Genomic DNA, 17093 nt, shown 5'->3' on the forward strand with positions numbered 1-17093 from the left:
GCAGCGCCGGTGAAGGAGGACAGGGGACGGAGGAGGACAGGCGGTGGGGAGGGCCGGAGGGCGACGGAGCGGCCCCCTGGCGAGGGGCGGCCCCGCCAGGTGAGGGGATGAAGGGGGAGGGAAGAAAAAGGGCCCCGATCCCCCCCCCCCCCCCCCCCCGCCCCGAGCCAGGCTCCACCTCTCCAGCCCCGAGCCCCCCGGCACATGGAGCCCTGGCCTCGACGCCTCGCTGAGCCCCTCAAGACTTCATCCTGAGGCTTCCACCTCGGTGTCTTCGTCCTCTGGGTCCTGTGGACCCCGCTGTGGGGTCCTAGGGGTCGGGGGTCCCCGAGGGTGGCTGCAGCGGGGTGTGGGGATGGAGGTGTCCTTGGGGCTGTGTGGGGGCTGCTGGAGCCCTGGGGTTGTCCCTGTGGGGTGTGACAGCAGGAGGGCAGGCAGCAGGGCTTGGAGCAGGATGGCCTGGCGTCACGGGATGGCTTGGGGTGGAAGGGACCTCCAAGCCCATTTGGTTCTAGGGATGCAGAAATCTCTTTTTCTGGTGCTTGGGTGTCTGGAGATACTACGGTGTTACCGGTATCAAGCGTTGAGTTTTAGCTTTTTGGACCACTGACTTGGACACCTATGCCATCCTAAAGTTGGCAACATTACCATAATTTATGTCCCACTGTAGTAATGGTACATCCAGGGTTGCCACCCTGGTACTCCCTCGTGGTTTTGGCCTCAAACCTGCAGGTTTGAGGGCTTGTTCTGCGCAGGGCCTTGCGCTGACAGCCCCAGGGTCATGCAGAAAATGGAGGTAAGAACAAAATCACGTGCAGCGTCATCTGTTCTCCTGCTTTTAGAGCTGTGGGTGATTACCGGTTCTTTTTTGTTCTGGACAGAGGCATTTAACAGAAATTTACGTATCGCTAAGTGGTTTCAAGCCACTACTTTGCCTTCAACGGTGGCAACTGGTCAGGTTCTTTGGAAGGTGCTATTGGGAAAGCGCTTCATTGAGGGGTCATTGAAACACCAACTGAACTTTTGAGAATAAACAACTTCCAACACTGAAAATCTAGATAAGCTAGATAAGTAATTTCTGTTTTTGACATCTACGTATATTACTCAATATATGATTTGTGAGTGATATAATTTTATGTGAAAATCTGACTATTCAGTTATACAAAGTTTGGGCCAAAGAATGGACCGTGCATACATGAACTGTGTTTGTACTATGAAAAATAAGTTCTTTTCTTCAATTGTTGCCATTTAATATACCTGATTTGACAAAACCCTTTGCTTTTTCTAAGACATCAGTCCCTCTGATGCAGCCCTCATACTCTGGCACAGGGTGAGAAGAAGGCTGAGGTGAACTCCTCTACACAAGTTTTGTACTGTGCGGTTTGTTGCTGCCTTTCCCTCTTTACCCATTGGTTGCCTCTTGGAACTAGGATCTTCAACGTCTTGAAGCATCCCAGTCTTATGAAGGCTTAATATTCTTCTTGACCTTCTGTATGCTCTTTCTGTTTCTATTGTCATGAGAAGTTGATCAGAACTGGAGAGTACTATAGGTGAGAATCCACAATTATCTGTTTTATAAAGTTAGAAAACTTTTGTGTTATTTTCTGTCTTTTAATCCAGTATAATCTCTCACTTTTTGTTTGTCGTTCCAGTGTTGGTCAGATAGTCTTATCAAACCCTCCACAATGACAAATTCCTTGAGTAATTAATTTAGAACATAGCAGTCTGTATAATTAGTTAATAACACTGAATTACTTTTATGCCATTCTTGTCATCGTTCATATTACTTATTACAAAATTCTTGGAAGTTCTCTGTTCTTGGTCTTAAGGATTCAGTATTGCAGACTGATGCAGTAGGAAAAAATGTCTTGCGCAGGGTATATGGCACCTTCCTCCATGCCAGGTCATTTGGAATAAGTACCTGTGTGTGCAAGCTTTCAACCAAGCTAAATGTGAAGTAGTTTTTCCTCTTGCCTTGAATTCCTTTATGTGTGCCATATGGTAAGACCTTGAAGCAGCTTATACATAATAATTTGTTACGCACCTGTCCTTGTCAGAAGTGTGAAATGATCCTCTGTAATGTTTCCAGGTGACTCTGGGTACGAGAAGTATAAGCTAGGTAAGTTTAGCACTGCAAGATGTTACACGTGTGTGGAACTGGCTCAGATTTTTCATCGTTATCCTTTTTTTTTTCCCCTTGAAAAATGGCTTTTAAGTACACCTGATTTATTTTGTTTTAATTGAGGAAATCTGTTAATGTTGAGTTTTCTTTCTTGAAAAAAAATTCTGAACTTATTTCATAAAGTTTAAATTACCTTTATAACATCTCCTCTTTATATATACTCTGTGTATACATATATTTTCCAACTGCAGAAAAAGTTAAAGGGGAAGAAGCTTTTCATAATATTCAAGGGTATAATGAGCTATGATTTTTAGAACTAAGAAAACAGCTTTAACTATTGATGAGGTGGATTTAAAATATTTTTCCTAAGCTACCCTAATAATTTATGAGGTGGTTTTAGGTTCCAGGTTTTCTTCGTGTTGAATAACTTCTAAATCAGACTTGCGTGGCACTAAATCTTACAGAGATCTAAGTATAGTAGGTCAGAAACTACAAGGTATTTTTATCCAGTCCAACCTATATTCTTGTCAGAAAGCCACGCCGCCTTTATTTAGTGAGACCTATTTTCTGTAAGCCTATGTTTAGCATTACTTTTTACCACCGTCCTTTATTTCTTTGTTGATTGTGTTCCATGATTTTGTGCAAGACAGCTGTCAAGCTAAACTACTGGTGTCACCCTCTTTTCTTGTCTTAACTTAGTGCTGTGTTTTCTTTGCCATCGTCTTTGGCTTCTTTAGCCTCAGTGCTTACTGAAAATCAGCAGCAGTGTTTTGTGCTTGTCATCCCGTTCCGTAAAAATTCTTAGACACTTGCTGCCTAGTTCTGCAGATACGAAAATATTCACTTTTGGCAGATAGAGCTGGATGTTTTCAGTCCAGTGATGGGAAGAAAAAAAAGTAGTAGGCTTTTTTTTTTTTTTTTTTTTTTTTTTTTAGACACTACACAGTGTGGTTCTTAGCCTTGTGAAAAGCTTTCCTAACATGGACCCTTGTGTTTCTGCAGAGCTAGCACATTTTCAGAGAATTACAACATAACAAGAGAAGGGAGAGTAAAAATGCTCATTGCAATTGGAGCGACAATAGCAATAATTTAAAAATGCTACGTTTTGTTATCTGAACAGAAATCAATTTTGCTGTCTACTGCCTGTGTTACCAAAATTGATTAAATGTATCGTTAACACTTTACATTATTATCTAATAGAAGGCTGGGTTTTAAAGTAACCACAAGTTGTGGCTATGTGTTTTTTTTTTCCTTGTTTTGCTTTTTTATTTTATTTCATATTTTTTACTTCATTACTGAAAGAAACATGTAAAATTCCATATTTTTTGATAGAAGTACTTTGCAAATACAAGTCCTGAAAATATTTTTTGTGTTAGAAACATTTCATTACTACTGCTGCTTTTCTCATGAAGGCTTATTTGGGGAAACAAAATTTCTCTTAGTCATTTTTTGAAAAAACAGTGTGCTGCATGGTCCGTTTAAGTAACTTTTTCCCAAGTAAAGGCTCCGTGTCTTGGGGAACGTGGCTTCCACAGGTGGCATTCTGGTGCTGCCCTTTGGCAGAGGTCTTCTCAGGAATTATCTAACCACTCCCAGCATTTCATATCTGGATCCTACTGAATATTTATGAAGCTTGAAGATCAATTATTATATATTTTAAGGTGATCAGTCACTAATTGAGTAAAACTCATCAAACCCGAGTTGAAACCAAGTAATACTGGAAATTGAGGTATTCAGTGTGGAAAACAGAGCTTGCAGGTGTAGGGGTGCTGCCAGCAAAGGAAAGCATTCCTCACACATGTACCAAAAGGTGCGTTAGTTGTGGCAGTGGAATCATCAAAGCTCAGGGGTGGCACGCTGCGTCGTGATGCTGCTACTGGGAACTCAATAGGCTCCTACCTGGTAAGGACGTCAGGGAGTTGTAGCAGGTAGCTTGTGGATGTCAAAGTATCATGAAACTGCTGCAAGGTGTAGTGGATCGTTAGGTTTTGTTTTTAACCTGGAAATGATTAACAGCAGAGCTTTCACCTGTGCGATGCAGAGGAGGTTCCGCGCTGTGCCTGCGTTCTGTGGTTTAAAATGACTTGGGGAAATTTAGGGTGGCACTTCGTGTTTCATGTATTTTGTCAGGAAGCAGCTATTTACGCTTTTGGAGCTGTTTTGACAGATTTAGTCACTTATCTAGTAGCCTCTTTGTTGGCAGGATGTTTTTAGTGTGGCCTTTATCATTATATTTATTTATTTATATGAAAAAGAGCACATGACAGATTTGGTGGCATTCATGTTGTGCCCTGAAGATCATTGATGGCATTGCAGAGTTTTCAGAGGAAGAGGTGGGCGTTGAAAGAGATTTTCCCACTAAGAAGCAGAATTGTCCTTGTTGGCACTGGCCCAGCTGGTAAACATTTATATTTAACCGTGCCTTTAAACAAGGGATGAACAACCAGCGGGTTGTGAATGCCATATTTACTCCTGTGACATCTAAATAAATAACTGTTAGTGCTCCTGAGGAAATTTTACAAAAAGCTTCCGAGGAAAAGCCTCGGAAAGTTTCCTCCTGTGGCAGGCAGCTCGTGCCCGACCTCCACCATGAGCATCACGGTGCCCTGACTCGCCAGGAGAGCTGAATCAGAGCTATTGCGCAGCTTCTGAGTCAGCCCCTCAAGTTTATAGAAGGTGCTTGGTTGGTTTTCTTGTTTGTTCCAGTTTTTTTCCTTTTCAGAAGCAGTGCAGATCTATGAGAGAACACCTAGAAATTTTTACAAGGCTTTGAGCTTGGCGAAGTAAGGCCCCGTGCTGTGGAAAGGTGTTGGAAGAAGCATTTTTGTCTCAGGAGATGGAGAAAAAGAGTATCAGGTCTATATTGGTAATCTTGTGGTTCTGATTTTAAAATGGTTTTCTATTTTGCCTTGGATATTTTTATTGTTTAAAGTATATTTTCTTTTAGTAGAGTAACTCTGTCAGTTTGAGAACAGCTACAATTTACGGTTCCCGTAAAACATGATACAGTGAAGCACGTGCTCATACCCTGATTTCTAGCTCTGAGCAATGAAACAGGCATGGTACACTCTTTGGTGATGGCTGCTCATCTTTATGCTTTTCATACGTCACATGTCGAGTGGTAACACCGTGCTTTGTTCCTGAGCATTGTTACCCTACCGAGAGTGACTGGGAGCAGGGTGAAACTGCAAAGAGAGGCTGAGGCCTTCATAGGGAGACAGCATGCTCTCCTCTGTCTCGTCTTCTTTTGTGAGTGGGTCAAGTGTTGCTTCTAAAACACTGCTTCAGTTGCCGTGAAGACAAAGGGTTTACACCGATATTTCATGAGATGTACGTGGAGAAGATAAGTGGTCTTCTCCGGCAGAGAGTCCCGGCCCCAGATGGGGAGATGCAGGGCAGGCAGCTCCTCGCTCTGCTCCAGCTGGGTGTGCCAAAGGGAAGACTCGGTCTAACTGGGGCCAGATGGGTGGTGTTACCACGAGAACGGGGAGAGCCGAATGCCTCAGAATTTTCTGGTATTTCATTAGGATTATACCAGCTGAAGCAGCTTGAAGGAGCTGATGAATCTGCACATTTTCTGCGCAGTAGCTGAAGAAGGAATGTGCTTAAATCCTGCCTATATCCAGAGCTAAGCACCTTCCTCCGGGGAGCATTTTGGATTCACGCTCTCTTGAAATTAGGATCATAAGCTCTTTCTTTCAAACAAGGAGTAAAGGTCAATCTTTGCTTTCAAAACCCAGGAGGTGGTAATGGTTCTGGTTCCCTTTTTGTCATTAGCGGGGCTGTTATCCGCTACAACGCTCGCCACATGTGTGGGGGACTTCAACCCAGCCATCCTCCATCCGGAGGGGATTAATGCCCCTAATTCTTTCCATCAGAGTGAATTTTGTAATCACCGGGCTGTAGACTGGTATAAGGTGGTGTTGCTGTTGGAAAGTCAGAGTGAACACGGCTCTGTAGCCCAGCACGTAGTTATGAGACGGCTCAGGACTGAAGCATTTAAGGAAATAATCCATAAAAGCAAACCAGTGGTTTCAGAAGTGCAAGAGCAAAACATGCAAGCGTGGCATGGCATGAAAGATCACTTTGAGATTGAAGATCAGATTCTGTTCAAAGGCGTCCGAGTGCCTTTGTGGCCACTTCCAAATTTTACGTGCAAGCGGGAATAGAATTTGGGCTTGAAAAGTACAGGCAGACTGAGAAAAACACCTCGTGGGGAAAAAGATCTGCTTCATAAGCTATTTCAGGGAATTGCAAAAGGTAAATAGAAAAATTAATTTCAAACTTACTGACAGAGGAGAGATTGGCCATAACATATGCTATATATGTGGAGTATGTATACATGTATATTTATTTTGATATATTGCAAATTTGCAATTGAGATATGAAGTGGTGATATGTGTGGCTATGAAAGCAACCATGTATGCAAACAAATTCATATGAAAGTCAATACATTCAGCCCCAAATGTTATTTCTCTTTAGGATTTACAAAACACCCAGTCCAACTTGTATTATGATAATATTTTAGTAGAGACTTGGTGTAAACAAACATTCTGTTTTGGTTTTGTTTTGCAAAACGTTAGTGTAGAATGTGTGAAATCCATGAGGGATTCTTTCTGGTCCTCTGCCTTTTGCATTTATTAAGATAAAAATGTACATGTTGATTACATGTGGATAGTAATGATCTAATAAAAGAAAAGAAGCAGATAAATTGGATTTTACTACTGATATGAATAAAGATTGGCTTCTAAGAGTTGAAAGTAGAACAAAGCCATGCTACTAATAGCTACAAGTATGCACCTGTGATTTTGTGGTTCATTGTAAATATTTTCACTTCAGTTTCATTCCAATATTGCTTTGGCAGTTACGTTTATTTAATGTTCTTTCTTTTTTCATTTTTGAGATCTGCTTGTGGTTTTTGGTGTGTGTGTGTTTATGTAAAGCTAGAGCAGTTTTGAACAATATAATATTCTAAAATAAACTTGTGCATATGTATATTAAAGCAAAACATATGGGATTTTTTTTACATGATGTAATGAGTTTGAAATTATTATTTTTTTTTTTAAAAAGAAAAAAATAAATTGCACTTGAGCTGCAGCCGCTTTGCCAGGCTTGGAATAGGAGGGTATTTACAGGCCAGTTTCTAGTAAAGCTTTTCTTTCCTACTATTACGTGAAAGACTTGTACAGACAGGAGCAGCTAACTGTAACTGTAGATAAAATGTCATCAAACACATGGAAGGAAGTAGCTCACGAGCTGCTATTTTCAAATGTTTATGTTAAAGAAATCTGTCCTGGTCTTGCAAGCTCTTGAACTTGTTCTGAACTGTACTAGTGAAAGGCATCAAATGATTTCAGTGGGATTTTATGCAGTACTAAGGTAAATGACTAGCTTTTTTAAAAAACAAACAAACATTAAGCCCTAATTCTGGAATTAGCTCCTTTTTTTCTTTCTTTCTTTTTTTTTTTTTTTTTTAATTGTTCATAACTTAAACTGCTGAGGTTGTACTTTTCTTTTGGATGAATTATTAACACCATGAGCTGCATCCTGTGTGTCACGATAATAATAGTACAGGGCTGCGTGGTGTTTACATTTCAAAATAGCCTTTATCTTTGAAAATGTCGACAATAAAATGTACTCACTCTATGTAATATTTTTGGCCCCAAGTGTGTAAGACTGTTGATTTTCCCTTTAAACTAGTACAGTAAAGCATGGTAGTTACTTCTTTTGGAGGAGCAGGCATATGCCACCAGTGATCTCAAGCATTGGCATAGATTTGTAGTACAGCAGTAACCCAGGTATTGAGTTTCCTAATGGCTGGATTATTCATACTGAATCTTCTTTATTTGTAATTGCCTCTTTATAGAGCCTGTTCCCCATCATGTCTTTCTAGGACTGGCTTCCTAAATTTGGCACAGAGATTGCAACTCTAAGAGAGCCATTTTGCAGCCTACGTTTTCTTCTCTTTCTGCTTGCATCAGTGAGTATGACCGCTGTTCTGGGTCTCTCTTGCTGCTTTTCTGTGGAGATGGGTGCTGCGAGAGGTGTTACTCCCTCGGAGAGGTCTCTCTCACTAAATAGTTGTTCTCCTTGGCTTCTGTGCAGCTGCCATTGCTTGGGGAAAGATTAAAAATGACCAGCCCTAGCACAGGACAGCTTCTAATAGGTATGGGTAAGGACTGTTGTTGTGGTTGCAGACAACATTACAGTAATTAATATCAAAATGTAATTCTTTTCTTTGACAAAGCTGTAGAAATAGGAAAAAAAATATTAGCTTAACTACATGGCACTGTTGTTAAAGGGGAAGGATTTCTGCTAATCCAGTTGTTGGTGGGGCCCAAACCTTGCTAGGCTCCATTGTCCTGGTAGTTGAGAAAGAAGGGAAGAGTCATTTGAAATTCCATTATTTCTTTTGCCAAAAATCATCTGATGTCAAGTCAAAGGTCTTCTCAGACAAATGTCTGTATTATGAGGAATTGGAGAACGTAAAGCTTAAAGGGTAAAATATGCCTTAGGACTACAAATGCTTCAAAAACTACAAACTGTATCTATTGGGAGGTTGTGCACAAAAATACAATGTGGCTACATTTTTCAAAGATCTACTTTGAAGCTTTCCGTTTATTTTTTGGCTTTTTATTTTTCTTCCCATTTGGCAAGCGGTTTTTTATGTTTCTAGTGCTTCACCAGCTCTTCTTTGTGCACCATCTGTGATGTCAACAGGAATGTGCATAGTTCTGCTGCTGGGCAGTGGGGCCAGCCTCCTTTTTCTATTTGTGCTCACACCATAGTAATGACGTTTTATTATCTTGGGAACAGAGCTTGAGTTTTTTAAAGTGATAGGAATATCACATACACTTCTGCTAGGTTTATTTATAAGTATGGACACCACATATGGAAGGAGTGACTATTGTGTTCCAGCTGAGTTTCCTAAATTTTGTTAGGCAAAAAATAAATAAATAAATAAAAAATTAAGGGTCCTGAGTTCATGAAAATCAGGCTGCTCAGTCTCCTTCAGTTTTGAATTAAAGTATTAATTAATAAAGTATTAATTAACTACACACTTGCAGGAGACCAGAGTCTGTGTTGAATGAAATTAGGAAAGAGGAAGTGTGGAGATGCCAGTGAAATTGCTTCAAGAGTTGAAGAATGTGACATGTAAAGAAGTGCCTAAAGAATGTAATTCCTTAGTTTAAAGGAGCTTTAGGGACTGAGAGAGTGAGAAGACAAATTTATTGCAGAGCATTGCAAAGTGGGGGCTTTATTTTTTATACAGTATAATAAAAGCCCTGTAGACTATGTAAGAAATCCTATTGGCTTAAGTGGGCTTTTGTAGGCATTTAAGCCATTAGTATGTTGGGGTCAGTATGAATATATTTCTTAAAAATGAAACAAGGTTTTAAAATTAAGGTTTATGTACTAGAAAGACATTTTAATGTCATTAGTATCTCTAATGCCATCAGTGTTAAAGTTTTTGTCAGTGTTTTTACACAGGTAGTCTTATAAAGGTGTGTATTGACTTACATCTTCAGCTGAGGATGAAAGTTCACATTCAGATTATTAACATGAGCAAACAGTCGGAAACACAGGATTTACTTGAAAAGCGGTGTAGCACTATTTTATATTGAAATATCATGAGAAAATATATCTATTTTCTCCACATATACAGGCAACTTCAGTGTTTACAACAAAATGAAATTGCCTTTTCATGTTTAAAAAGAAAAGCTGGGAGACATGGACCAAATGCTCATTAGCCAGAAGGCTCGTTAAGAAGAGAACCCCAAATAATTTTTTAAGGTAGATGTAAATTTCTAGAATATGAATTCTTGTGTTTTTTTTTTTAGTGGCTGGGATTAACATTTCTCTCATTGCTGTAACATTTTTCTCCTCTCCTGTGAGCCGGTGTCTCTGACTCTAGATGGCAGTCACTTGTAGGCGGAAGGGAAGGATCACTTCGGGTGGTTTGGCTTGAACCCTGCTAATCTCCGCACTGGCTGGCTTCTCTAGTTGGAATTTTTATGGTGTTGGGTAGCAATAAAACTGTCACCTCAGCTTCTCTCCCTTCTGAACTGAAACAGAGATGCTATGAAGAAAGAAAAAAAAAAGAGAAGAAGCATCGAGTAAGGGTAACTGAGGAAGTAGTGCAGTGAAACATTCACAAAAGAGAGCTCGAGAAATACTGAAAATAGTGAAGTGACTTCTTTTTAGATCCACAAGACTCTTGTTCTACATTAACAGGAGCAGATTTGTGTTTGTAATGGGAGCAATGCTTGTCTCCCACTAAATTCCATTTCAGAGAGTAAGATAGTTTGAACAAGCTGCAACCAGGGATAACAGGAGTGGAGGAATGTGTGATTGTAATCTGATTTTAATTATTGAGGATTTCCTCACACTCTTCTGGGCACGTGGTGTTTGAGTAGTAGTTCTCTTCTTGCTTCAGTTGCTGTCTTCCACCCCAACCCTGTCCCCCATCCTCCTTTTGCAATGTCCATCCTCTCCTCTTAATTTCTAATCTTCCATTCTTTTACAGGTGATCTCTTTCCTTCATTCCTGTTAACACTGTCTTTTGACTCTCAGCTCTCTCTTCTTTTGATAGTAGGGTAGGCTTCCATTTTTTTCTCTCTTTTTCTTTACCTGGGTGCTGTTTGCATGCCTAACCAGTTGGATATAACACTGCAGTTATAAAAAAGGCAGCAGCACTCAAGCAAAGGAACAGCAATTTGTCAGTACTCGCTGTGTAGGGATGATTACATTTCAGGAGATGAATACTGCTTGATAAGAAAGCTATTGTTATAATAAATACAGGTCAAAAGCAGGAATTAATCTATAAATTTTATTGATGTCTGGTTTCAAACTCAGTGCCAAATTACAGGCTTCTTTACGTATGTGCAAATCCCAAGAAACTCTTTGGAAAGCACTGGAGTCATTCTGGATTTACAGAGGTATACTTAAGATCAAATTTTGGCCTTCAGTCTCGATAATTAGAAAATGATTTACTGCTATATTGTATATATGTTTGTATACCAGCATTAGTAAAGGGGCTGTGATGCTGTAAGCACTTGGCAAATATTCTGCAAGACAGTACTTGCATTAAAAACAGTTACTGCAAATCAAAATACCTTGATTTTTGCTTACTACAGTCCTATCAAAAAGCCTTAATTTTTAACATGCTAGTTCAACTGTGGAAAAATGCCAATTTTTGAAAGGAAAGGCGATTTAGTTGCAGAAAAATGAAAAGGCAACTAAGGCTGCAATTAGGTCTTTACTTTTACATTCTTACATTGAAAAATACCATTGGTGCTTTATGTCAAGCTTTGCAGTTCACAGTCAAGTGCATTTCCAGAGACAGCTTGACAAATGTGGTTTATCATTTGTAAAAGAAAGCTTTCTGAGAGTTAGCAGTAATCCAGTATGTTTTTTTGTGTGAGGATCATATGCGGGAGAGACATGATAGAGATAATTTTGGAATTATGTCAAGATTATATGTTAGTATGACAGGTATCACAGTCCCTAATAGATTGCACAGTGCAGAGATAATGAAGAGTGATGCTTTCTGTTCCCAGCCCTGCACTGGGCCTGGTAACTGTGGCAAATCATTCTTTCTTCCTCGATTTCTCTGTAAAAATTATGATAACGATGCGTATTATTTTGTCTTTCATTTTGATATCTAAAATGAATACATAAAAATGAAGTGTTATGAACATGATGGGAAATAAAAGGTGGCAAAATAAGCATCTGCATTACAGACAGCTTTATGCTGGCAATCGGTAACAAAATTACTGATCCTGCTGTTCTTCTCTCCTATTGGGGGTGTTGCTATTTACTTGCTCACAGGAATGTGGAAGAAAAAAATCTTGCTATTTCTTATGCTACTCTATCCTTCAGCTTCTCATTGAGAATCTACCATGGTGTTATTCTGCCTTTATTCTTGTCCGTCACCGTCCTCATGAGGGACAGCTAAAGCTTTAGTTAATGGAGGATAAGGACAGAAAAGGTCTCTCTGTCTTTCTTTTCTCTATCTCCTCCCTTTCTATCTCTCTGTCTCTCTTTGGCCATTGAAAATGTAGGTCATATTGCATCACCATAAAATGGAACAGTCAGAAAGGTGTTTGAAAAATGCTGACATCCTTAGCCCCGGGTGCACGCCAGTGTCCTTTGTTTACATTGAGGATGGTGTTGGACCCGAGTAGGAACCAACGTCTCTGCTCAGGTTAGTGGTGTGCTACCGAAATTACGAGTCAGATTTTTAAGATGACTTTCATCTGCCTGCAGTGATATAAAAGCAGACAGACAAAATGCAACCACTCACAATAATGATATACATGAGGAGCTAATTTGTAATCTTTAATCTGCAATAACCATGACTGTGTAGTTTGAATAATATTATATTTAACAGGAGCTCAGTAATAAATTTTGCAAATCACGTTAATTGTGTGCTCTGCATTGGCTTGATTAGCTGTGCCTTTCTGTCTTGAATAATATCTGTTTATATTATATGTTTATGCATCCTTTGTAACACTATTGTCTTACTCTGTGAACACTTTTAAATGAGCTAATCGGGGTTTCATTTATTTTTAGAAAAATGGAAAATTCTGATGTCCAGAATCTTTTTTGCTTGCTACCAGTCTTTTGTTGCTTGTGTTTCTGATGTAATACAAGTTGTAACTGGTATAAAATGTTCCTATTATATAAAATACTGAACGTAGAACGTGTCTTTTTCTTCTCTACAGGTGTATACAAATACACTTTTTAAAGAAACATATAAATACAATTTCAACTGTCATTATTTATCTTAGCTTGCTGCAGTAAGCTAACGTGTTTTATAGATTGAACTTTCAGAGGGTGACATAAATCACAGTGGAAGAAGTAGGTATTTTGAAATGGAAGACAAGATACCTCCTTACAGAGTATTTTTATTTCTGAAACCAAGTATTTTTTAGCTTCTGTTCTATGCTTTGTCTGGTTGCATTTCCGCAGTTGAAATGCAATATTCAAAGGCTTCTTATGACTTTGTTAATTGTACCGCTGAAGAAAACTTCTAAGATAAAAGAAAAATTGTTGCAAGATAAAAACTAAAATTAGTGATGAGTTGCTGAGGAAAATAATGAATGCTAATCTTTTTTTTCTGTTGTAATTAGGCAAAGGAAAATGACACTAATCAAAGTTAAGATAGCTCAAGTACACTTTGCTGTGCACAATTATTTTTTTTCAGTTTTTATCAGTTTAGTGTGAATTGTTCCAAAAGCACTGTTACTTCTCCTTTGACTAAGGTATCGGTTATTAAATAAACTTAACTAGTATCTTAATTGACCCTTCTCATTAGCTACAAAAATGCCTATACACGTTTGACATAGTTTTAGAGTAACCGTACATCATTACTGTGTTTAAGCACTGGATATTCTGTTACATTTGTGTTTTTATAAATACAGAGGAAGTATTTAAGTACTTGTGAGAAATATTTAGTGTTTTCATACTAATTATGAAGTCTTGAGAGGCTGCAACCTTCTAATTGGTATTTACAAAAGTTTTGGTATCTAGTCTCTATTTGACGCATGTAACTGGTACTTTGTTTTTCAATCTGTAAAGATGTAAAGAATTACATCTCCTAAGGGATGTAGGAGGACCAGTTATGTAATTAGTAGAGTTTGTAGTTCTTTTATATTCTTTGACCCACTGATACTCTGTAATGGGCAGGTCAGGAGTCAGTTTCCAGCACAAATGAGATCAACCTCAGAATTGCTGTTTTACTCTTGAGCTACTTGCTAGCCATAATGGCAGCCCATAGCCTCATCCTGGCCATCTCCTGTTCTTTCAACACAGACCTCCCCAACCCACTTTCCTAAGGGGCAGAATAAGATCTCATTAGGTTATGGCCATAAGCATAATATATCAAAAATAAAGCCCAATTTTGGGATGATTATGCCTAACACACCTAAATCTTTGTTTACATAAGTGTAGATATATAAACATTTAAGACAAAATACAATTTTGTACCTAACAAAGGAGAAGGAATGCTCCACAGCTCAGGTATGTGCTGTTACATATTTCTGAGATTCCGTTTGTAAAGGAGTTAATGGCGTTTGGCTAGCTGAGGCATTTGTTTGGATACTTTCAGTAGTTAGGGATGCTTTATCACAGACATTTACATTTCTTTATTTTGATGAGTTGCTTTGCAATTGCAATTTTCATGTAACTATATTTCCCCTTAAATGGATAATATTCATTAGTCATCATGACTAATTATGTCCCAGCCAAAACTGCATGTATAGCTTTTACTCTGCTCAATTGTGGTTTCCTGTATCTCGTGGTATTAAGTAGCAATCGCAACCAGATTTCTTTGGTATTCAGCCATATACACTAAGTCTGCTTCATTGGTTTGAAAATGCCTTTTTTCATTTTCTTGGATTGCCACTTTGACTGTTTTTGTCATCTTTCCATCCTTCAGCCAGCTCTTCCTTTCCCAGTGCACCGAAGTGCCTGCCTTCTGGAGTGAGCTCCTCCTGCCTTATTCTCAATCATCCCATCTCTTCCTTACAATACTCTTTGCTGACAGTTGTGGTTGTAATTGACCTGCTGTAAATCCTCAGTAAGAATCATTCCTGTTCTTTGCCACCTATCATCCAGAGAAAGAGCTCTCTTTAAGAGTCGTTAAGCTGTCACTTTATTCTTTTGAAATTTATTCTGTTAACTTCCTTCAAACTCCACTCCAGATGTAATCCCTACAGCAAAATTCACAGGTGGTGACACAGTGTGCTCTGTTCTCTTGTATATAGGAATAAAAATTTTACTGTTCCTTCCTTCACCCTCATCTGATTCATTGTTTGTACTTACCACTTACTTATTGCCCAATTCCTAGATTTTTAAGTCTTTGGAAAGCATTTTATTTTATAGGTAGCTTTTTTTGTTTTCATTTTTGTGTGAAGCAATGGAATTTGCCTTTTATCCAACTAGTGCCATTTAAATCAGGATAAAAGAAAAGGCATTTTGCATGCAGAGCTCCCATATCCCCTGAAGAAATTAGGGTAGAGATGAAGGAGTGAGTTACCTTCACAGCAGGGAGATGATATGCTTGAAGGGATTGAGGCTCTGAGGCTGAGCACTGAATGATCTGTAAAGAGGGAGGTCTGTATGAATTCAGTCTTCATGCCCTGAACAGACAAAGGGAAAAAAAGACTTTTGACAAACACCACATTTCCCTTCCCAATGAGCAGCAGCAAGAGTTGAAGAGAAAGTTGTAATACTGTATTATTCAATGAGAGTTGTATGCGTAACAAGGAAATTAAATTTCTGAGAGATCTGGCATAGAAATTTGTTAATGATCAGTTACCTCGAGTCCTATTAACCATAAAGCAGAACGATGCAGAGGAAAGAGAGAAGTAATACAGTAGTAGCTGTCAAGAGTTGTCCACTAAAGACAAGATTTTTATTTTATTTCACTGATTAACTAAAATATCTTAAAGCTCTGATGTGCTTCCTAGGATCAAGTACCTCACTGAGCAGGGTAAACCTCAGTAAAGGTTAGAAATAGTAAATATATCTGTAGGTGATCGCAGTCAAAGCAGTGTCAGCTGGTAAGCTGCAGTTTGAAAGGAAAAGAGGGTTTTATTCTCACTGCATTAAAAGAATTTAAAAGCATGAACTTGGTTTGCAGATGGCTTCCCAGAGAAGTAGCAGAAGCCAAGAAAAGCTTCGTTCTGCACCTTCCGTTGGGGCAGAGCCCTCCAGCCTGTGGGGTGGCTTGGATGCCCTCTTGGACTGCATTCCTCTTGTCTGGACTTTAATCCTTGGAGGGGAAAAAAATAGTTCTCTATGAAGTGTCATGCGTCCCAAGCACTAGATTGGCTTATTTATAGCTAACTTCATGACTTCTAAGAAGATGAAAAAAAATTGCTAGTTTAATTTCAAAACACTTACAAAAAAACAATTATTTGATCTTTAATATAACCCATGCACGAGGATGGATGAAAATAATTTTTAAGTTTTAACTGGGCTTTGGTTTAGCTTTAACCAATTAAGCATTGATTTATGGTAAACCAAAGCAAACTGTGCTTAAATTTATGTAAACAGTAAGTTTATAAGCATTAAATGAAAGGATTTAAAACCCCCAAGCTTGCAATAATTGATGTTCCTCGTGCAGGAAGGGCCTCAGTTCATTTGTCTTCTTAATTTTTATTAAACTCTGCATCAGTTATAGAGTGATAGTCACCAATGACTTTTACGTGAGGGATCATTTTCAGCTATCTACGTTGTATGACATGGGGGTAAAAATGTCAATGACTGCGTACCAAGAGCTCGTGTTGTTGGAGTCACGCTGTATTCTAGAAAAATCCTGAGCAGAAAACCCAGTGCAGTGGTGTTAGCAGCTTGTGATACAGACACAGCCTTCTGCTCCGAAATCTGGTCAGTAATCAGCGACGTGAGTGCAGTAACTGGGCTGAAGATTGAGATTTAAACCAATGCATACCTTTCTGGTAATGTCAGGCTGCCATTTAAAGAGCTGCTCTGTACATAAGAGTGTATAACGGTTCCCTGCTTACCTTTCAGTTTTAACTCCATTGCAGAAACTGTATTTGTAAGAATTGATAAAATGCTTCATATTAGCATTTAAATAGATATAATCAGAGTTAGGGAACTGAGATAAGGTTTCAAATGCCTCACTGCTGTGCTCCTGTTTTGTTTCAGAATTAATCAGATACAAGTTAGAGAAAGCTTCCGAAATCTGAACAGATGAAGATCAATTGATAAATCAACCCAGCGATTCACCGTAATTTCAAGGTACTGTGACATGCTTACCCACATATTTTCCTTAAGCATAATATTCACATACTTTAGAAGTGAGAAGCGTGGAGAACAGGATATTAACAGGGTTGCAAAGCAAGTCTGAAGTGTTACCAGATGCAGTGGGGAGACTTTAAAAAAAAAAAAAAATAAAAATAAAAATGCAGGTGTTTAATATATGTTTCAGTGAGAAATA

General features: G+C 38.9%; 1 protein-coding gene across 2 annotated transcripts in view; it reads left to right on the forward strand.

Moving 5' to 3' along the window:
* The first annotated feature begins 21 nt into the window (after positions 1–21).
* ATXN7 (ataxin 7) overlaps positions 22–17093 on the forward strand; it is a 78788-nt gene continuing 61716 nt past the window's right edge. The window contains exons 1-2 of one of the 2 annotated variants that reach the window (XM_032193923.1): positions 22–99; positions 16802–16894. The gene's annotated coding sequence lies outside the window, so the exon portion shown is untranslated. Of the gene's footprint in view, positions 100–8072; positions 8103–16801; positions 16895–17093 lie in introns of those variants that run through there. The other variant, XM_032193924.1, reaches the window with a different exon arrangement.

This window comes from Aythya fuligula, chromosome 10 (assembly GCF_009819795.1).
Source record: "Aythya fuligula isolate bAytFul2 chromosome 10, bAytFul2.pri, whole genome shotgun sequence".
NCBI lineage: Eukaryota > Metazoa > Chordata > Aves > Anseriformes > Anatidae > Aythya > Aythya fuligula.